The sequence below is a fragment of the Lissotriton helveticus genome, chromosome 10 (assembly GCF_964261635.1).
Source record: "Lissotriton helveticus chromosome 10, aLisHel1.1, whole genome shotgun sequence".
NCBI lineage: Eukaryota > Metazoa > Chordata > Amphibia > Caudata > Salamandridae > Lissotriton > Lissotriton helveticus.
Genome location: NC_136071.1, coordinates 792,930,447 through 792,952,726, shown reverse-complemented (window position 1 = coordinate 792,952,726; position 22,280 = coordinate 792,930,447). Strand labels below are relative to the sequence as shown.

The following is a 22,280-nucleotide window of genomic DNA, read 5'->3' as shown; positions in this document are numbered from 1 at the left end:
TGATATCCTCATTACGGCCAGATCTGATGCAGCATGTGCTGAAGCATCACTACTAGTACTAGAATTCCTAGCTGCAAATGGCCATAAAGTTTCCCCTGGTAAGCTCCAATTTTGTTTACAGCAAGTGGCATACTTAGGGCACTTGCTGTCAAAGGAGGATAGGCAGCTTACACAGGAACGCATCCAGCTCATACTACAAATACCACAACCAACAACACAGAAACAAGTTCGAGCCTTTGTTGGTCTCACCTCATATTGTAGACAGTGGATACCACAATTTGCACTCATTTCTAAACCATTAGTGCAGCTGACAACACTCGAAGCTGGCGCTACTCCACAATTACCCTGGACAGATGAACATACGCAAGCCTTTCAGTCTCTTAAAAAAGCTATGTGTCAAGCCCCAGTGCTGGCAACACCTAATTACACCAAAGATTTTACATTATTTGTAACAGAAAACTCAGGTACAGCACTATCAGTTCTGACCCAACTTCAAGCAGACAAACATAAACCATGTGGTTATTTTTCAAGCACATTAGATCCAGTAGCACAAGCATTGCCTGCATGTCTAAAATCAGTAGCAGCTACTGCACAAGCTATTAGACAAAGCGATTCTATTGTATTGGGACATCATCTGATAGTTCAGGTCCCACACGCTGTAGAACTTCTGTTAAACAGAACACAAACACAGCATCTGACAATAGCCAGACTCACCGGATATGAGATGACACTTTTTCAGCCACACATTGAGATTAGATGCTGCAACATTTTAAACCCAGCAACACTGTTGCCACTGACCTCTCCTACTGAAGAAATTCACAATTGTATTGACATAATTGATTTAGTGACCAAACCAAGACCAGATTTACAAGATACTCCCCTTGCTAAGGCAGAAATGACACTCTTTGTTGATGGTTCATGTATGAGACTCCCCACAGGAGAATTAGCAGCAGCCTATGCCGTCACAAATGGTACAGACACTTTAGAAGCACACAAGATAGAGATACTGTCGGCACAGGCAGCAGAACTCATAGCCCTAACACGAGCATGTCACTTAGCAAAAGGAAAGTCAGTTAACATCTACACAGATTCACAATATGCCTTTGGAGTTGTACACAACTTCGGTACATTGTGGAGAGAGAGAGGATTTCTCACATCACATGGGTCCAGAATACAGCATGCTACACTCATCACTGCCCTCTTAGAGGCCAGTCAGTTACCAGAGAAAATCGCAGTGCTAAAATGTAAAGCGCACACAAAAGGAACAGATGAAATATCAAAAGGAAATGATTCTGCAGACAGTGCAGCCAAGTTAGCAGTAAACACAGAATTAAGTATACCACACCGCCAATATACAATACGAGACCCCTTTTCTGACATCCAGGATGTCCAAAGTCACGCCACACCACAGGAACTGCTAGAATGGAAGGAAAAAGGAGGGGTCCTTACAGATCAAGGCTGGATGACACCTGAAAGAGCAGTATGGTTTCTACCGGATGCCATGGTACAGGTTATGGTAAACACCATACATGGACCAGCGCATCTGGGAGAAAAAGCAATGTTAGACAGCATACAGAATATATGGCACAACAAACATTTGAGAACTGCAGCCAAACAAAAAGTTAAAACGTGCATGATTTGTAATCAGTTCAACCCAGGAAAAGGCACAAAGGTGGAACAGGGAGGATTCCAACCCCCTGACCATCCATTTGAAGTTCTCCAGATGGACTATATCCAGATGGAGAGATGTAGAGGTCACAAGTATGTACTAGTTGTAGTGTGTGCTCTGACCAGATGGACAGAAGCCTATCCCGTCCCAGATTACACTGCAACGACAACTGCTAAACAATTAGTTAGAGAGTTTTTCCCAAGGTATGGGTTGCTCCGTGTCATCTACTCAGATAACGGCCAACCTTTTTCCTCTGAACTCATGAAGCAAGTGTCTCTTCTGTTAGGGTACACTTGGAAGTTTCACTGTGTAAGACATCCTCAGGCAGCAGGTCTAGTAGAAAGACACAACCAAACTTTGAAGACAAAATTGGCCAAGATATGCACTGACAAAGGCGTGGACTGGATGGTAGCCTTACCGGTTGCCCTCTTCTACATGCGTATGGTAGCCCATTCCAGAACTGGCTTATCTCCATATGAAGTGGTCTTTGGCAGACCACCAAATATGTAGGGTACGCCAAGGCCTAAAAGAATAACTGATGTTGACAGTACTATGCTGACTGACTACCTGGCTTCCTTGATGTCTGCACTCCAATCTTGTCGTTCTCAGGTTGCTGCCACCTTCCCTGACAAAACCAACCCGGAAGAACATGCCATCCGACCCGGGGACTGGGTCCTCGTGAGGAACTTCGACCGGACAAGCCCCCTCCAGCCCAGGTGGAAGAAGCCAAGACTCGTACTACTAACAACACGGACAGCAGTGAAGGTCGAGGGCAGGAAGGGCTGGCTCCACGCAAGCCACTGCCGGAAATTTTTTGGACAAAAAGACACTGTTGCTGATGGCCCTGCCAATCCCACTGACATTGTGACTGAGCAATCTTTATTGCCTTTGGAACTAACCCCACAACAGGACTACAAATCAAAGTTAAGGTCTGCCATTCGGACTCTGGCTAATTAAGTCCATTGGGCGTTGGTCCAGTGGTGAAGCGGTTGGAGCATGAGAATGGATTTTAACACCTTGACTATGTGGGAGAAAAAAAAATGAACTCTAGAAAAAGACATAATGGTCCTACTATATGTTTGACAGTATTATTTTTCCTCATGGCAGTTATGACGTGTCTTGGTTGGATTCTCCACACTGTTTTTCCTCCAACACAACACACCTCTCATACACTCAACAGCACTCAGGAACACACCTATCACGACCTACCCCCTCATGAACAAGCCCATAGACTAGCCGTGCGAAACAATACCTTCATACAGATGCTACACCACACTCAGCAGGCCAGTAATAGCACCAATTGTTGGATATGTGGCCGCATCCCACCTCATCAGAAAAAGGGAGGGATGCCTCTTTTTCCTTTCCCATTCTCTTATAATGGAACTTGTGAAGCCTGGTTCGCCCTAATAACAGCTGACGATACTACCCCCACCTCCTGCCCTGACGGAAATAATTAATGCAAGAATGGGTGGCCTTGGGGGGATTTAAACAAGGTACTCAATACTGCCTGTTACCCTAATAAGGAGGGAAATCCTCAGGCGACAGGTACAGTCCTAGAAAGTGAAGAATACAAGCAAGGGAACATGACCATGTCCTACAAGATGTTAAATACCAAACCTAAAAAGAATGCTGGTCCCCCTTCCATCTCGGTCTCACCAGTAAAAGGACACCTGTGCATCCAGAAAAATGGCTCTGTTCCATTAGGACACAGTAACTGTCATACCACTATAAGTTTTGAAGACAGAGGAAAGTCCTCATTTCTAGTATCTCGCCATACTTATTTCGTCTGTGGCCAAACGGCCTATGTGCAGCTGCCCTTGAACTGGGGGGGAACTTGCTATATAGCATTTCTGTTACCTCCTGTCTTTGTGGCCCCATCCACTTACCACCGAGACCTCCTAGTGCCCCATGTCAGATCGTCCTGGGGATGGCAACTGCTGTCAGCAGCAGGTATAATATTCTTGATAATAACTGGATGCTGCCTTTGCATCCAATGTGGCCCTGCCCTGTGCGGTCTATGCGCTGCAAACTGCATTCCTAAACCACTTGTCCAGCAGAGAGAAAGGGAAAGAATTATGCTACAAGAATGTATAGATGATCTCATGCAAATTGAGATATAATGTAGGTACACTCTGGGGCAAGGAGGGAATGTGGAAATAAAATTGACAATTGTGCCCCATCATTTCCCTGTTTCTGCCTGGTAGCCATTTTTCTCAGACAAACACCCATTTTGTGTGTGACATGCTCTCAGCAACTTGTCTGAAAACTGTCCTTCACATCCTTATTGAATCTTGCACAACCCCCTGCTCCTTGTGGTCGAGCCAATTCCAAGAAGCCTGCCTGTGTGTCTTCCCCCTAGTTGTGCCAGAGACTCAGCCACATCCTGTCCATTGTTGGTAACTCAGCCTGTCACACCAACTGCCCTGTGACCACCCCCAACTGAAAGAGGAAGCACAAGGTTGTACACTGTGAAAACACACATTTCTGTGGTTCTGCCAATTCTGGGAACCAGCAGCAGATAGTTCCTGTTCTTAACTGTAAGACACCCTGCACCTGGCATCTTAGTTCATTGGCCACCCTTTCCTGTGCTTCAGCCAATTCCCAGAACCAGCAGATAGTTCCTGTTTTAAGAATTAGTTACTGCAAGCCAGAGAGCAGATGGTCTCTGTTTTACACAAGATAGTTCCTCTTTTTGACTCTTGTGGTTCAGCCAATTCCCAGAACCAGCAAGATAGCTCTCTGTTTTGCACAAGATAGTTCCTCTTTTTGACATGAAGCACGAGCACAAACCCCAAATGAGGAAGCCTCCCCCTTCCAACTGTCAGACTATTTCACATCGCAAGTCCCCGCACGAAGCCTAAGACACGCCCCCATTTCTTCACAATCTGCTCCTCTTGCTGATCTTTGTTCCTCTATCTGCCATGACCTGTTTGTTCCTCTATTTTGCCTCGTGACCAAGACTGTATAAATGTCCTGCTGTTGAAAATAAAGACACCCCACTTCAAGAGAGGGACTTGAGAGATTGCTCCTGTGCCCGCTTGGTGCTGGAAGCGCTCCCCTTAACTCGAGTTATTGGTCTCCTCCTCCTTCATTTGAGCACCACGGACTCCTCGCTTTGCATTGACAAGAAATTATGATTTATTAAGCATAGAAATTCAGAAATGAGGTAATAAGTAAATTTAATTTAACACATCACCCTGGCCGCGGCGCCATGTGTATGGCATCAGCCTGATATACATACACAAAGAGTACTAGCTGTGAGGTTGCAGTCATGGGCTGTTTCTCTGTGCTCTTGCTGAGTCTGGGATGCTGTAATGTAGCTATGATCCTAATGGGGGTGCAGTTAAAATGTCATACTCTTTAAGGCTGGTGTACCTCTTTAAGTTGGAAGATAAATGGACATAAGACTTGCACATAGATAAAATCAACTCAATGTGGGCCATAATGTATGAAGTTGTTTAGCAAGTGTCTAGAAACTTCAGATTTAAATTGATTCATGCATGCCAACAGACCCAATTTAGGCAGGAGACTTCTGATTTTTTAACCCAAAAATGTATTTATTTTGCCTCTGCTGCAATAAAAGTCAAAGGGGAAAATCAGTTCCCCTTATTTTTTTTCAAAATCTCTCACTTTCCTGTTCTAAAACGTTGGCACTTATGCTACTTGCACAGGATGTCTTACCTGATATATTGTACAGAATAAAAGAAGCCAAAACTAAATGCAATGTAATATATTTAAAACATGAATGAATTCTGTCAGAGCACGTAATATTACACCAGACAACATTAACTATCTAGAGCAGTGGTTCTTAACTTGTGGTCCGGAGACCCCGAGGGGGTCCGTAAAGCCTACTCAGGGGGTCCGTGACTGCTTCGAGAATTAAATAATCTTAACAGATGACTACAGGTGAGAGGATGTTTTCTGACGGCTAGATTGACGACTTTGGAGCTGGGAAACCAAGGTTTGAGCCTCAGGGTTGTGTCCACATCCTATGATTTAAGAAAATCACGTAATCTCCCCGTGCCTACCCCAAAAATTAATGCTTCCTTGTGTAACATAACTGGTCCCCATGAGAGAGCACGAGTTTGAAAAAAAATGTATAAATACGCCATATTTACAAGCACGTAGTTAGTTTAAACATGGTTTGCACACGAGTGGTTTATATTCAGTAGTGAAACGTATAGAATGTTAAGTAGAGTAACTATAATTATAACGGTGTGAGATTAATGTAGAAATGTTGGAATATATGTGAAAACCTCATGTTCTCATGTTAAAAAGAGTCATGTCCGAATTAAATGTAACTTTGAAAATCCAGTATTATGTGTAGGCCTTAGGGCAATTCACAGCAAACCTGAACGTGCTGCTAAATTAATGTGAGATAAAGTTGACATGGTTCTTTCAAAATGTACTATTGAACTTAGGGTTAAAAGTATATGCTTTATAGATGTGTTATTTTAGAAACGTATGCTAGTTAAGAATGTTTGCTGTTTAAATCAAGTTAACGTTTTAAGAGTGCAGGAACCTGCTGCATGTAAATCAAGTAGGCCAGAGCAGATAATGTCATGTAGTTTAAATTGCCATGTGCTCGTTAGAGGAGAGGTCGTGAGGTGTCCAGCACGGAGCTTTGAGAGTGTTTTATGACCAAAGATATGGTGGAGTCTGGAATTTGAGGCCCACTGCAGGATGAGCTGTATGCAGGTGCGAGGGTCCTAATCAGCTCGAATGAAAGGGACTTTGTTCAGTGGCGCCTTGCGCAGGCCTGTAGGAGTTTCCAGGAATTTCAGGGGGTATCAGCGCACGCAAGAAGAAGCCTGGGAACCAAGGTCAACTATAACGAGGGTCTTCAAGAGTACCATCATGGAGTTTACCGCGCAAAGATGTACCACGTGAGGGGCGTCCCAAGGGGCGTTTCTATTGGAAATGTGATTTGGTATTAGGGAAAGTGACCCGGGAGGAGAGCAGAGCAGATGATTTTGGGAGCCTAAGGAAGCGGATGGGTAGGCAGATAGGCTGATCAGGAGAGACCCATTATCAGAGAAGAGACAAAGAGAAGTGCGTGATCTTCTTAGGAAGTCACCACGGCTGACACCTAGAGGGTTAAGATCTTGCTAAGTAGGGATGTCACTTAGTATAGTGTAGGGACAGACTAACCTTAATTTTCTTTTCTGTAATGACTTTGAGGTTGCAACTTGTATCCATTTTGGCAACCCTGATGGTTTTCGAGCTTGTACTTATTATTCTGTTTTTCAGACTCAGACTATTCAAAAAGTTCATGTTTATAGTGATACCGATTTATCTTCTTAATCTCATTTTGAGAAGTTTGTATCTTCAGTTATCTTTGACTTTATATTAAATCTTTAAAACTTAATTTTGGTCAGTGGTCATTTAGAGTGGTGTAAGTTCTTAAATTGATTGATTTATTGCGAGATTACCTTTTACTCAAGACAGGTACCAACGATTCAGTCGACATAGTTTGGGATTTGGTAAGATAATTAGTAACCAGTAATCCCGCGTTAGCAGTTGGTAGCAGAGTGAGGATGGTTATCTTCTTGAGGAAGGTAATCTAGAGAGGTTAGTTTACCCCAAGGCCCGAGACGCCGAGAGACGAGCAGCGGAAGAATCGTGTGCCGAAAGGTGCAGACGGTGCGAGAAAAGCAGCAGTATCGGAGAGTGAGTATAAAAAGGGTCATGCGTGGATAGATTGCGGTGTTTTGTGTTGTATTTGTATTGTAATGTCTTGCGGAGTTGAATGCCTGTAGTGTGAATGAGAGACGGTTGTGAGCGCGCGCAACCTGGTAAACTGGTAACCTGGTAAACGGGTTAACTGGTGAAATCTTAAGTTCAGGCCAGAGCTTAAGTGGTTTTGGGTGTATCGAACATCCAGGGTAGTTGTCGACCATAGTACGGAGGTCACGAGGTACCATTGACCGCCGTGGATCCAAGATAGGGGGAGTGTAAGAGTGAGTGTATGAGTAACGGACGCTGGTCGAAAGTTACTGCGTGTGAGTAACCTATCGGAGAAGGCGATTGTCTGGAAGTAAACGGAAAGACATTTCGCCAAGTTAAGGTGACAACTACAGAAAGACTGTGGGCGTACAGTCAAAGAAAGGTGATCGCTTGGACGGAAGTAATCATTTTTCAGAGTATGAATGGGATGCGTGCATGACCGAGGAGACGAGCTGAGAAAGGAGGGGAACTGCTGCGAAGGGGGACGGGTGACGTCGGCTAGAGCCGCGCTGTGATTGAGCGGTTGGTGTGACGTTAGCTAGAGCCGCGCTCTGGTTGGGCGGCTAGCGTGACGTCGGAGGAAAGTCGCGTACGGATAGGCCAGTTAGTGAGGACAGCGCTGAGATTGGTGGAGTGTCATCAGGAAGTAAACAAACGCGGAGAAAAGAGAAATCATGAAGTGTTTTAAGTGTTTGAAAGGGATTTTTAAACGTAAACGAAGTGAACATTATTACGGGGAAGAGGCTCCCCCAGAGGGTACGCCAGCTCATTATATGGCAACGAATGTTGGGCTGCATACGATATTGTGGATTGGGGCTTGGAATAAGCTTACGGAAGGGAATGAGGAAATGCAGTTCCCGAAGTACGGGACGTTTAAATTAGAGGTGTTACATCGGCTAAAAGCAACCATGTCCTCATTGAAACCCTCGCCCAGACCAACACAGTTTGAGGCTCTTAATGCATGGATTAAGGCTGCACACGACCGAAATTTGAACAGGCGTCAACAAAGGCTGACGCGATCGGTAAGGGCAGTGCGAGATTCCAAATGGGATGAGGAGGAAAAGCGTTGGAGGGTACAGACTATCGAGGTGGAGAAAATGTATCCGATGAGGGAGGTGTCAGGAGGAGGAAACCTCATGGAAGAAGACGAGGAAAGCGAGTCGGAGGACAATCTGATAAACAGATTGTTAATGGATAGACCACCTCCGAGAGTGGAGTTAATAGAAGATAGAGGGCTCGCAAGGGAAGATGGGAATGACATAGAGGGATATACACCACTCCCTATATCGGAATGGACACCTATCAAAAGTGGAGAAACACCTCCAAACAACACTGTACAGAGTGTAGTGGGAAGGTTTGTGGTGCAGAAAACGCCAACCACAGAAAGGGTTGAGTCTGTGGGATTGCCAGACGCTCTTCAAGTGCCTGTTACCATAGGACCCATAGTTTCGATCTATAATTCTGAGAGAGATAGAGGGGAACAACAAAGGCAATTGGATAGGGAGAGGATTGAGATGGAAAGGAGGAATAATGTGACAAATGCATGGAAACAATTGCCAGGATCAGTAACATGGAATACCCCATTAGACACAACTGTCGGTCCCAATTCAGAACAGGGAGGTCCGAGAGGACCAATGGATCTAAGGGGACCGCGGCCAAGATCTTTTTCAGAGTTAAGAGCTGATTTGAGGGAATGGGACGGGTCCATAGTATCTCCGAGTAACAGGACAAGAACGGAACCAGAGTGGGAAAGCAGGGGTAACGGGACTGTATCTCATTGTGGGGCCAGCGAAAGCAGTCAGGGCCGGGAAGGCCAAAGTCAAGAGAATAGAGGGGATGCATGTCCTACAAATCAGAGAGAACAGCCGGAACAAAATACTAGGATTGTAGAATGTGAGGAAATGTCCCGTCTCTGGGGGAAGGGAGGAGATGAGGCGGTACGGGCTTTTCAGAATAGGTTTAGGTGCCTTCATCATACACTCGGGGAAGACGTTCAACATTGGAGAAAGGAGAACAGCGATAGGTCCCGCCACGCCTCGAATAATCAGGAATCACAGGGAAGTAGGGAAGAAAGAGGGAGTAATGGAACATCTTACCCTGCATCCCGTGAAACTAGCCCGGAGGGGGAGAGAGGGGCTATGAGGCATGAAGGAGTGTTTCACCACCCACCCCGAGAAGACGGAAAGGCATGGGATTTAGAGAGATGGGAACAGGGGAGGACTCCCTATAATTCACCAATACCTAAACGTAGATCTCGGAGCTGGGATGGGAGAGATGCGGATGGAGGAGCTAAATTGAGTGTCTTGAAAGCTGAAATTAAGGCAAAAAGGCTTGATGTTACCAGTTTAAAATCAGATGTTGATGAGATAATAGATGGAACCTTGCCTTTGGAAAGGATAGAATTGTATGAACAGGATGAGTTATTGTTCATGGCAAAGGATATTACTAGGAAAGCTAGAGCGTTTCATGAAAAACTGACTGATTTGGCAGACAGGTATGCCGTGGATTTGTCTAGGACAAGGGCATTACAGAGTAACCACAGATTACAGTACGCAGACCAAGATCTAGATGAGAAGAGAACTACTGGATTAAAAACACACATAAGAGAGCTGGTAACAGGGATAAGAGTGTGGAGAGAACTGGATAAATGGGAAGAAAGGTGGTCGAAAAAGGGCACAGTTAGGCGAAGTACAAATGTGATGACCCCTGAGGGAAGGGTAATGCAGATGGAGGCATTCCCTTTGCGAGAAATATCAAATGGAAATTATGTACATGTGCCCTGGAGTAGAGGAGACTTAGCCGCATTTACCAACTCATTTCCGAAGTTGCGGGACAATCCAGTCGAATGGTATAAGCAGGTAGAGAGGTTTGTTAAAATCTCGAAAGTACTGTGGATAGATTTGAACACGTTGTTTGACATCGTGGTCCCATCTGATTTGTGGACCCCGTGCAAGACTAGTGTCGAATGGCCAAATGCTGAACCATTGAGGGATGCTCGAACAAATGGACCATCTGAGATTGTCATGCGAAAGTATGAAAGGGTAATAGCATGGCTGAAAGATAAGGTACCACCACAGGACATAGATTGGGTAAAAATAGACCGAACAAGGCAGGAACCCAAGGAGACAGTTCACGAGTTTTATGAAAGATTGTTGAAAACATTCAAGCAATACAGTGGACTAGATGTAATGGATCCCAAAGACATAGGGCAGTTCGTGTCAAAGTTTGTCTTGGGGTTGAGACCTGATATTTGTTTGATGATACAGCAACATTTAATCTGTTGGCAGAACAAACCACTAGATGAGATTTTACGATATGCGAGGTACTGCAGTGACGAGATAGATTCTAAAGCCAAGAATCTAAAGGAGAAATTGATGGTGGTGCAAATGCAGTCCGCTGGGAAGGGTGGCCAGCAGAAGCAGGGGATGGGACGAAAACCAAATGGTCAGAGCAAAGATAATGAAGAAGGGCAGAGACCTAGGATAGACTTTGCCACTTTAAAGAAAACGACAAAGTGTCATCAGTGTCACCAGGTGGGGCATTGGCGACGCGAGTGTCCCTTTAACCCTGAAAACGGAGAGCTAGAAGTAGAAGAACAGGTCCAAGAAGACCCAGTGCAAAAGGTGACAGTCCCAAGTAATAAGGTGGCCAAAGGGGGGACTTCGGCTCCACGGGCCCAATTCCCACAGCCACCGAAGATAACAGCTGGAGGAAAGGTCTTTAAACAAATGCCTCTGTTTATTGAGGAAGAAAAATGTTATTACATTGATCCATTGACAGGACAACGGGTGAGCAGTGAAGAGGATTGTACCCTCGGGGCAGTCCTAGAAGTGGATCAAAGAGGGCCATTTGTTGAGGCAGAAGTGGCAGGGTGTCCCACTACGTTCTTAGTGGATACTGGGGCTACTCGTTCGACTCTGAGATCAGCGGTGGTTCCAGACTTGCCGATGTCAGGGGAAACAATTCAGGTGGTAGGAGTCGCAAATAAAAGAATGACTAGTCCGTTGACAGAACCAGTATCTGTGAAAATAGGCAATCATATGAACGAACATCAGTTTGTGGTTTGTGACTCGAGTCCGGTATGTCTGTTAGGAAGGGATTTGTTGTGCAAATTGAATTGCACTATATACTGCACCCCACAAGGAGTGGAGGTACAGACTACCGACGATGATGCTACCTTTAAGGTGGCCAATTCAAAATTCTGTGTAGAACTATATCCTACTCTGACTGTAGAAGATCTTCCACAAGATTTAAGAGATGCAGTGGCGTCAGAGGTGTGGGATTTCACAGGAGAAGATATAGGATTGATTAAAGGGGTAGAACCGGTAAAAATATTGGTAAAACCAAATGTTGAGTTTCCAAGAACGCCTCAATACAAATTGTCACAGGAAACGATTGCAGGAATAAAGCCTGTGATCGAGTCAATGATACAGCAGGGAATACTGAAAGAAATCGTGGGTAGTCCTTGTAACTCCCCGATTATGGGTTTGCAGAAACCTAGCGGGAAGTTTAGGATAGTTCAGGATTTACGAAAAATTAACAACATAGTCGTTTCATGTTGTCCCGTGGTACCGAATCCATCAGTAATATTGTTTCAAATACCATGTCAAGCAGAATGGTTCACAGTGATAGATCTTTGTCAGGCTTTCTTTTCAATCCCATTGGATGAAGAGAGCAGGTACCTTTTCGCTTTTAAAATGGAAGATCGCGTTTTAACATGGTGTCGAATCCCACAAGGATTCACAGACAGCCCATCCATCTTTAATCAGTTGTTGAAAAAGAATCTTGAGAATCTAGTACTGCCACAGAACTCGGTTCTGGTACAGTACATAGATGACCTACTTGTTGCGTCAGAAACAGAGGAAGCTTGTAAAGCAGACTCAATTGCCTTACTGAATCATTTAGCTGAAAATGGACATAAGGTATCTCCGAGCAAGTTACAGTATTGTTTGACAGAAGTACAGTATCTAGGGCACAGGTTAGAGAAAGGGAAACGTAAGGTGTCCCCAGAGAGGATTGAGGCGATAATGAAAATGAATGCGCCTACAACACAGAGAGAAGTTAGAATGTTCCTAGGAATGGTGGGTTACTGCCGACAGTGGATAGTTAACTTTTCACTGAAAGCAAAACCCTTACAGAAACTGACGCACAAGGAGGTGAGTGATCCGGTACCATGGGATGAAGAATGTTTGGTGGCGTTTTTACAGCTGAGAGACGATTTATGTCGTGCTCCGGCTCTGGGAATGCCAGATTACGAAAAGTCATTTTCACTCTATTGCTGTGAGAGAGAGGGATGTGCTTTGTCAGTCTTGGCACAGACCCACGGTAATGCCCGTAGACCAGTTGCATATTTTTCGGCTACATTAGATCCAGTAGCCGCAGCGTTGCCCGGATGTCTCAAATCCGTTGCTGCAACGGGTGTCAGCATTGAAAGGAGCGAGAGTATTGTGATGGGACATCCAGTAGTGGTGTATGTACCACATTCAGTTGAATTGTTAATGACCAGGACGAAGACGCTGCATCTGACCAATAGCAGGCTCACGCGTTACGAGCAAGTTATACTTGCCGCAGAAAACGTGACTCTCAGGAGATGCTCTGTCTTGAATCCTGCTACTTTGATGCCATTACCTACGGTAATAGAAGGCGAAGGATGTGAAGACCACGATTGCCTTGATGTGACTGAACTATGCACGAAACCCAGACCAGATATTGTGGATGAGCCATTGTCAGACCCCGATGAAATTTACTTTGTTGATGGCTCATGTTTAAGAGACGATACTGGTCGGTTGAGAGCAGCTTATGCTGTTTGTACTATTACTGGAGTTGTAGAAGCCGCTTGCCTGGAAGGAGTACATTCCGCACAGGTAGCAGAGATTATTGCCCTAACTCGTGCCTGCATAGCAGGAAATGGAAAGAGAGTCACCATCTACACGGACAGCCAATATGGTTTCGGTGTGGTTCATGATTTCGGGCAGTTGTGGTCTCAGAGGGGTTACATGACCTCCTCTGGTTCGCCCATTCGAAATGGAGAATTTGTGCGATTGCTGATAGAAGCATTACAAGGTCCTGTTGACATCGCAGTAGTGAAGTGTGTAGCTCATACTAAGAATACAGATTTTGTGTCACAAGGTAATAGATATGCTGATGAAGTCGCACGCTATTGTGCGGAACAAAGTTATTCTTTCTCAAAGGTGGAAATAGAAGGTGCAGAAGAAAAGACTGAATTAAGTATGATGTTAGAAACTGTAGACACTTGGGAGGATTTAAGAATAATGCAGGAGAACGCACCTGAAACAGAGAAAAAGGCATGGGAAATAGCAGGTTGTGTGCGAAGTGAAATGGATTTCTGGGTTTCAGCAGATGGGAGAGCTGTGTTACCTGAAGAATTAGCTAATCCCATGGCGAGAGAAATACATGGTCCAGTACATCTAGGAAGGGATGCTATGATGAGAGTGTTTAGGCAAACTTGGTATTGCCCTAAATTTAGAATAGCAGCAGAATCAGTATGTAAACGATGTGTTACTTGCCAACAGCTGAACGTAGGCAAACGAACACCAGTCACACTGAGTCACATTGGGAGGTCGGGGGGGCCTTTCAATAGAATGCAACTAGATTTCATCGAAATGCCAAGAGTCAATCGCCTTCGGTATGTGTTGGTGATTGTATGCGTATTTTCCAGATGGGTTGAAGCGTACCCTACACGTAGGTGCGATACACTCACAGTGGCTAAATTGTTGCTCAGGGAGTTGATACCGCGCTTCGGGGTGCCTGCCTCTTTGGAATCTGACAGAGGAAAACATTTTAACAGCGAAATAGTGAAGATGTTGTGCTCCACACTGAATATCGATCAAAAGCTGCATTGTAGTTATCGACCAGAAGCTTCAGGAATTGTGGAACAAGTGAATGGCACATTGAAGAATAGATTGGCTAAAGTAGTGGCATCCACATCCTTGAGTTGGCCAGATGCTCTTCCTTTAGTGCTCATGAGCATGCGCAGCACACCTGATAGGAGGACAGGTCTCTCTCCCCACGAGATCCTGATGGGGAGGGCCATGAGACTTCCTACAGTTCCAACTACTGCTCTATTGAATATTACAGATGATCTGATCTTGGATTATTGTAAAGGACTGTCTGACGCCATCCATTCTGTGTCCCTTCAGGTGCATGCGGCTGAAGTTCCAGCAGCGAGGAACCTGTGTCATGACCTGAACCCAGGGGACTGGGTCTTAGTTAAAAAGCACGTCCGGAAGAACTGCCTAGATGTTCGCTGGCGTGGGCCCTTTCAGGTAATCCTGATAACGAACACCGCGGTGAAGTGCGGGGGGCTGCCAAATTGGATCCATGCATCCCATACTCGAAGAGTTCCAGCACCTCTAGAAGGAACAGCTCCCATCCCAGACGAAAGCCCGGAAGTGGAAGAAGAGTCGCAAGAAGGGATAGAGGCAGCTGAGGGGGTGTCGGAAGAAGTTGGGAACGCAACGGATTCAGAAGAAGAGCGAAGGCAGGACGGCAGTGAGACAGAAGACGCAACTGAAGGAGAGAGCAGAAGTGAATACGACTCAGACTCAGATCCGTATCGGAGCGACCAAGAACCAAGTGGGAGGACAAGAAATAGGAGAATAAGGCTTGGAGCTGCCACTTGGCCAACAAGGAGAAGAAGGCTAAGTTTGAGGTCGGCCCAGGAAGAAACGCTTACTCCTATATCCGAAGACTCAGATCCAGAAGAAGATATCCAGGATCAAGCCGAGGAGGGTCTTAGAAGATCAAGTAGGGTGCGAGTGCCTAGCAGAAGATACTCTACTCCCGACTGGACCTACCTCGTTGCAGATGTCTGGGAGACACAGAACAGGGAGGATCAGGGAAGTGGAACTGATCAGAACTGACCCGATCATCACAGTGCAAATAAGGTTTCTACTGCCAGGAGCGGAGACCGAAAGGTTGCTGACACTCAACATCGTTCATCCTGCTCTCCTGAGTGGAATAAGAAAATTGATTTTAGAGACAGTTGAGTTTCCAGTTTGCTGTTCACGATATCCAATATTGGAGGGAACTCTTCTTCGTTTGGAAATGCTTGAGCGAGTAGTAGAAATGCTAGGAGCGCTTATTGTTGTGGATTAATACCATATTGTGAATGTCTTCAAAGGGGCGCAGAACTGGAAAGGTGAAGAAAGTGATCTTGATTAGAACGGACCCCTTTGTAATTGTGGATGTAGAACTGATAGTACCAGGAGTGGAAATTGAAAAAACGCTAACTCTCAATTTTGTCCGTCCACTTGTCTTGAGCGAAATAAGGAGAATAATCCTAGAAAAAGTTGACTTTCCATGTTGTGGTACGAACTGTCCAGAACCTGAGGGAATGATACTTCGGATGGACATTTATGAAGACGTAGTGTCACTCCTTGAGCCATACATAACTTTAGATGAAAACAAGACTTTTGAAAAGAAATTGTAAACTTGTTACAAGATAACCTAGCGCCGAGTGGAAGAAGAAAAGTGATAGGGGTTTCATTTTAGTGGATGGAGAAGGGCTAGGGTTGTCTATTTTCTACTGGACTTTGAACTGTTTTGCGGAAACAAATTGTCAAGCTTCCAAGTGTTCAAAGAAAGACATTGCAAGAGAAAAAGACTTTGTTTGAAAAGAAGAGGAAGTGAATGCTGGAAGAAAGTCAAAACTACACTGTTTGAGAACATGGAGGCTGGCAACCCGAACCGCAGGGCAAAATGTATAGCTGTTATACTTTTAGGAGTAGTGGTTTCTCTTATAATTTTAGTGGTAACTGTTTCATTCCTAGCGGGACACGAAGGGGATGAAACCGCAGTTAAGTGTCAACACCGAAAACTACCGTTATTAAAGAGAAGGGAAACATCAATGAAAAAGACAAAGCATTGTTAGATGCAGAAGTAAAAAGGTTACACATGGATGAGTCACAGGGAAATTACAAGTCAAATGCTTATGCTAAATTGCTTTATGAATATGTTGATGCCATGGAAGTAAAGGATTGTTATGTTTGTATGCAGTTACCAGCTTCAGTGGAGGAGGGTATCAGATACCATCATCTTCCGTTGACATATGGAATAACGTGCAGTTTATTGTTAAGTATGTTTTATGGACGAGACGGATTTGAGTATTACTTCTCGAATTTCGACTCGACATTGCCAGAGGTTCCGAATTTCAAGCATTTGAACAAATGGGACTACTACAAAAGCGAAGACAGATTACACAAGTGGTTTATTCCATGGAGAACGTTAGATACTTCACATGCTCGAAGGAACAATCTGACTTGTCAAATATCAGAAGTTGAGAAAAAGTTTATAGCACAGGTAGATACTAGATACAGGAGGCAGAAGATATTGAAGGCATCAGGACAAGGGGAAACAGATTGGACCAAGGAGGAAAGGGCACAACAACGAAAAGGTAGTATTGGTCCAATTGCTTTGGATAAGGAGAAACGGGGGAAACTGTGCATTCACAGGAGTTACTCCTATTATGAAAACGTTTATGTAGGACAAGTCAATTGTGAACATGCCTTTCAATTGGAGTATTACTCTAAGAACTTCATGAAAGGGATGCAAGCAATACCAAATGTATATTTTGTATGTGGAAGATATGCCTATGTGAAGTTACCAGATAATTGGTACGGATCATGCTATCTGGCTGTTGTCTTTCCTAAAATATATCATGTTGAGAATTTAGACACGCCTAAGAAAGAAATATCAACTAGATGGAAGCGAGGGCTGGGTGCAGCAGAAGTAGTTGGAGATGTAATAGGTGCTGCATTCCCTTTCTTAGGATTGATAATGAATGACATTAAGATCAGGAGGTTAGCTACAGTCGTAGATAGGCTATCTGCCAGTACTGCAAGATCCTTGATGCTGATAGAAGGGGAGATGCAATCGATTAGGGCAATGGTTCTTCAGAACCGACTTGCTTTAGATGTTCTGTTAGCAAAAGAGGGAGGAGTCTGTAGGGCCTTGAAGGTCCAGGAATGCTGTACTTACATTCCAGACAATTCAAAGCCTCTAGAGAAGTATATACAAAACATCACTGCCATACACTACGAAATTGAGGACCTGGCAAAGGTAAATGTGTGGGAAAAAGTAGGCCATGGAATGGGTAAAGTTGGAAGTTGGTTTGCCAACTTAGGAAAGGGTATCGTTTGGTACATACTGAAACCCATCATCATAATTGTGATTTGTGTAATCACTTTGTGGGGATTGGTGCGTTTGTATCAATGTTATAGAGCAAATAGGTTACAGAGAGCTATGAAGAAACAGGAAGAAGAGTTGACAGCGATGCAGGACACTCAATATAAGAGTCTGAAAGCATTAGAGAGTATGAAAAGAGGTGGAACTGCCCTGTCTTCACTTTGAAGGGTTCTACATTTTTAGTGTCTTGGTGATGATGACCCCTGAAGGTCATCAAAGGGGGGACTGAGAGAGCACGAGTTTGAAAAAAAATGTATAAATACGCCATATTTACAAGCACGTAGTTAGTTTAAACATGTTTTGCACACGAGTGGTTTATATTCAGTAGTGAAACGTATAGAATGTTAAGTAGAGTAACTATAATTATAACGGTGTGAGATTAATGTAGAAATGTTGGAATATATGTGAAAACCTCATGTTAAAAAGAGTCATGTCCGAATTAAATGTAACTTTGAAAATCCAGTATTATGTGTAGGCCTTAGGGCAATTCACAGCAAACCTGAACGTGCTGCTAAATTAATGTGAGATAAAGTTGACATGGTTCTTTCAAAATGTACTATTGAACTTAGGGTTAAAAGTATATGCTTTATAGATGTGTTATTTTAGAAACGTATGCTAGTTAAGAATGTTTGCTGTTTAAATCAAGTTAACGTTTTAAGAGTGCAGGAACCTGCTGCATGTAAATCAAGTAGGCCAGAGCAGATAATGTCATGTAGTTTAAATTGCCATGTGCTCGTTAGAGGAGAGGTCGTGAGGTGTCCAGCACGGAGCTTTGAGAGTGTTTTATGACCAAAGATATGGTGGAGTCTGGAATTTGAGGCCCACTGCAGGATGAGCTGTATGCAGGTGCGAGGGTCCTAATCAGCTCGAATGAAAGGGACTTTGTTCAGTGGCGCCTTGCGCAGGCCTGTAGGAGTTTCCAGGAATTTCAGGGGGTATCAGCGCACGGAAGAAGAAGCCTGGGAACCAAGGTCAACTATAACGAGGGTCTTCAAGAGTACCATCATGGAGTTTACCGCGCAAAGATGTACCACGTGAGGGGTGTCCCAAGGGGCGTTTCTATTGGAAATGTGATTTGGTATTAGGGAAAGTGACCCGGGAGGAGAGCAGAGCAGATGATTTTGGGAGCCTAAGGAAGCGGATGGGAAGGCAGATAGGCTGATCAGGAGAGACCCATTATCAGAGAAGAGACAAAGAGAAGTGCGTGATCTTCTTAGGAAGTCACCACGGCTGACACCTAGAGGGTTAAGATCTTGCTAAGTAGGGATGTCACTTAGTATAGTGTAGGGACAGACTAACCTTAATTTTCTTTTCTGTAATGACTTTGAGGTTGCAACTTGTATCCATTTTGGCAACCCTGATGGTTTTCGAGCTTGTACTTATTATTCTGTTTTTCAGACTCAGACTATTCAAAAAGTTCATGTTTATAGTGATACCGATTTATCTTCTTAATCTCATTTTGAGAAGTTTGTATCTTCAGTTATCTTTGACTTTATATTAAATCTTTAAAACTTAATTTTGGTCAGTGGTCATTTAGAGTGGTGTAAGTTCTTAAATTGATTGATTTATTGCGAGATTACCTTTTACTCAAGACAGGTACCAACGATTCAGTCGACATAGTTTGGGATTTGGTAAGATAATTAGTAACCAGTAATCCCGCGTTAGCACCCATGTAAAGTGCCCCAATACCTTTGGGTCGAGTTCGCGCTATATAAATCTGCAAACAATAATGTGCATATAATAACGATGCAAATGTGCAAGTTGAAATTTAAAACCATTCTGTAAGTGTGAAAGGATTTGAAACTGGAGGCAAAAAATTCAGCTAGGTCCCCTCAGACTGATTCTTGGGAGCAATGCAAGTGTATCAAACAGAATGTAGTGTGGACAATGAGTGGCCTTAATTGAATTTAGAAAGGGTCCAACTTACCTATTAAAAATGTTATATTTGTGAATTCAATAAACTGTTTCATCATGTGTGTATGTGTTTGATGAATGCCTCTTTCTTTAGTTGTGTGTGCTGTTTTGTAGTTCAAAGTCATTAAAAATGCTTAGGTCAGGGTCCTGGACTTTTAGTAATGACTCAGTGTGGGTCCTGAGTCTCCAATAACGATTCAGTAGGGGTCTCTGCGTTCCAGGGGGGTCCAAGGAAGAGGAAGTTAAAGGAAGGGGGTTAAATGGGGGGTCCAAGGAAGAGAAAAGGTTAACAACCAGTGATCTACAGCGTCTTTCTAAGCACCTGGATCTCCCTTTGACATGCAAAAATAGGGTGACGTCAATGTTTACGTTCCCCACCACTTCTGGCAGCACAAACTACAACGGCATGCACAGGCTCCGCTCACCTTGCCTGGAGTACCGGCCCTCAGGCGGCTGGGCGAAGTTTTCCGGAGCAACAGGACAGTCTCCTCCCGACAAGTCGCTGGGGCGGTTTCTTCACGGCTGGCTCGGCCGCCCTTTTCGGGCGGGTCATTTTCTTTAGCCAATGGAAGAATGTAGTGGGACGACCAGCTACAAAAGACTCCGAAATAACGCCCCTCGGCCTGTCAATCAGTATAAAACCAGCTTTCTCATTACCTCGATGTGCTTTCATCCATTGACGTGCATTACTATAGGAAGAAAAGCGGATACAACTGGATTTTTAACATCTTCTGGCGGGAGGTAAGGCCCAATAACGGGAACCTCCCGCCTCATTCGGGAAAGGTTGCCACGGCACTTTCATTACTCTTTTCTGCACGGTGTGAGCACTTCGTACACATTCTGTAAAACTTTCAAAGGGCAGGAGTTTGGAGGTCGCTGTTTGCTTTAGAAGTAGTGATATTCGTAATAGAATTTTGTTTTTTAAAGAAATAGAAAATGTTTTTACCCAGCAGTGTTACTCCTGTCTTAAGTCGCTGCTGAGTATTACTCGGTCAAACTAATTTCTGGCTAATCCTGCACCTGGAGCGAGCTCTTAACCTGGAGTTTATACAGTTGTCTCACCCCCGCGAGCCTTTAAAACTCCTTTATGGGCGTCAGGCGACGGTACTGGAAAGGAAAACATTGGCATTTGGAGCGAGGCGCTGTGCGTTTCTAGCAGCGAGCTCTTGTTACGGCTCAGGCTCATGCAAACCCCGTCCCTTCTGCGTGGCTCTCCAGCAACAAGTTATTTTAGGCACCCTAAAGCCGGGAAGCGCGTGTGCGGACCAGCTGGGGAGTTTACTTCAGTGCCCATGTCTAATTGCGAACTGAAGGTCCCGAGTCCTTACCATTTGTGCCTTTATTCATGAGATGGATACCGTTAATTTGGCCGGTGATGCATTTTCTGCTGGCGATATGCAGGCTGACTTTCCACAGTCCTTGTTCATTTCCTGTACATTGTAGTTGGCATGCTGCCCAGCGCGCCGGTCGTGGGTTTGTTGCAGGATGTTGTCGTTTTCTTTTCCTTCTGGCCAAAGGAGGGTTGTAGGCTGGTGACATTCCTTTCCTCCCCTAGATCTGACCCCCCCTCCTTTCCCGGGACTCCAGCCGAATGGGCTGGACGCAATTGGAGTCAGTTATTTGTTCCCCCATCTAAACACCTTATTCCCCACTTTTGCTGCGCTGTGTCTCGTGACATGTCATTACGCACTTCATGTTTGTGGCGTTTGTTATTTATTGTTTTTTCATGCTTGTAGTTTGAGACTTGCAACTGTAGCAGGGTGTTATTCCAGAATGAAATGTACGTATTGTCCCTTCACAGTGCAGGGGGCAGGTTACTATCAGAAGCGGTTTGACAATGTTTATTTTGTTACTTCTGCTTGGCGGAGTCACGCCAGCTTACGACGGATGCAATGCTTGTGGGACGGCGTAGACTCAGGCACAGGTGAAAAAGGTAACTTGCAGTGGCTGTTGGTGTAGTTTACATAACACAAACACGTGCTGGGTGTAATCAATACATTGTGTGCTGCATCAAGCAGGCTGTCCTCACTAGACTCGTCAAGTAGCAAGCAACGTACATCGTTGCCACACGACGGCAAGTAAATAGACTGTCTCGTTGCAATCTATTGCTGTCCTGACTGTTTTGGCTCACAGTTGTTGGTATGTTTAGTTTTTACAAAATCTTTATTGGCTCTCATTTTGTTTTGAGAGATCAGGTTTGCTTACTTGTTTATTTTTCTCAGTTTTTTTTTATTCCGTGCCCCTAGTGTTCTTTTTGATGGGGTGCCATGCTTTTTGAACCCACGTCCATAGCAGCACGAAATCCAAGGGTAATGCATAAGGAGATGGCTGTTAGCTGCCCTCCCTGACCTTTCTTCTATCCAGGATACGCAATTATAAAATGCAGTCCATTTCGCTACACCCAGTTTGAAGTCCCGTTAAGTTTTTCATCTGTGTAATTGAGTTGCAAGTTAGAGGGATTTTGTGTTTTGAGCTCCTTCTAATGGGCTGTGTTGTGTGAGGAGGGTGGGGGACTTGTATAATGTGTCTGAATGATGGTCACCTCTGATGTAGGTTTGTGTTCTGACAACAGGAGGCAAAGACTGAACGAAGAGTGGCAATTTGGTGGGTAGTTAGTACCACCACCCAACTTGCCACTGTCACTGGAATGAAGATGCTAGTTTTGTGCACTGCTTGGTGGTCCATTTGTTACTTGTGTGTCAGGGAATCTCCTCCTCCCCGCAGGTGCAGCAGTGGTTTCCAGGCAGTGCCAAGAAATTAGCAT

General features: G+C 44.5%; 1 protein-coding gene across 6 annotated transcripts in view; it reads left to right on the top strand.

Annotated features, from left to right (window-relative positions):
• The first annotated feature begins 20,161 nt into the window (after positions 1-20,161).
• SVIL (supervillin) overlaps positions 20,162-22,280 on the top strand; it is a 761,399-nt gene continuing 759,280 nt past the window's right edge. For 3 of the 6 annotated variants that reach the window (XM_078663380.1, XM_078663382.1, XM_078663381.1), the window contains exon 1: positions 20,164-20,257. The gene's annotated coding sequence lies outside the window, so the exon portion shown is untranslated. Of the gene's footprint in view, positions 20,258-22,280 lie in introns of all 6 variants that reach the window. The other 3 variants (XM_078663371.1, XM_078663368.1, XM_078663383.1) reach the window with 2 other exon arrangements.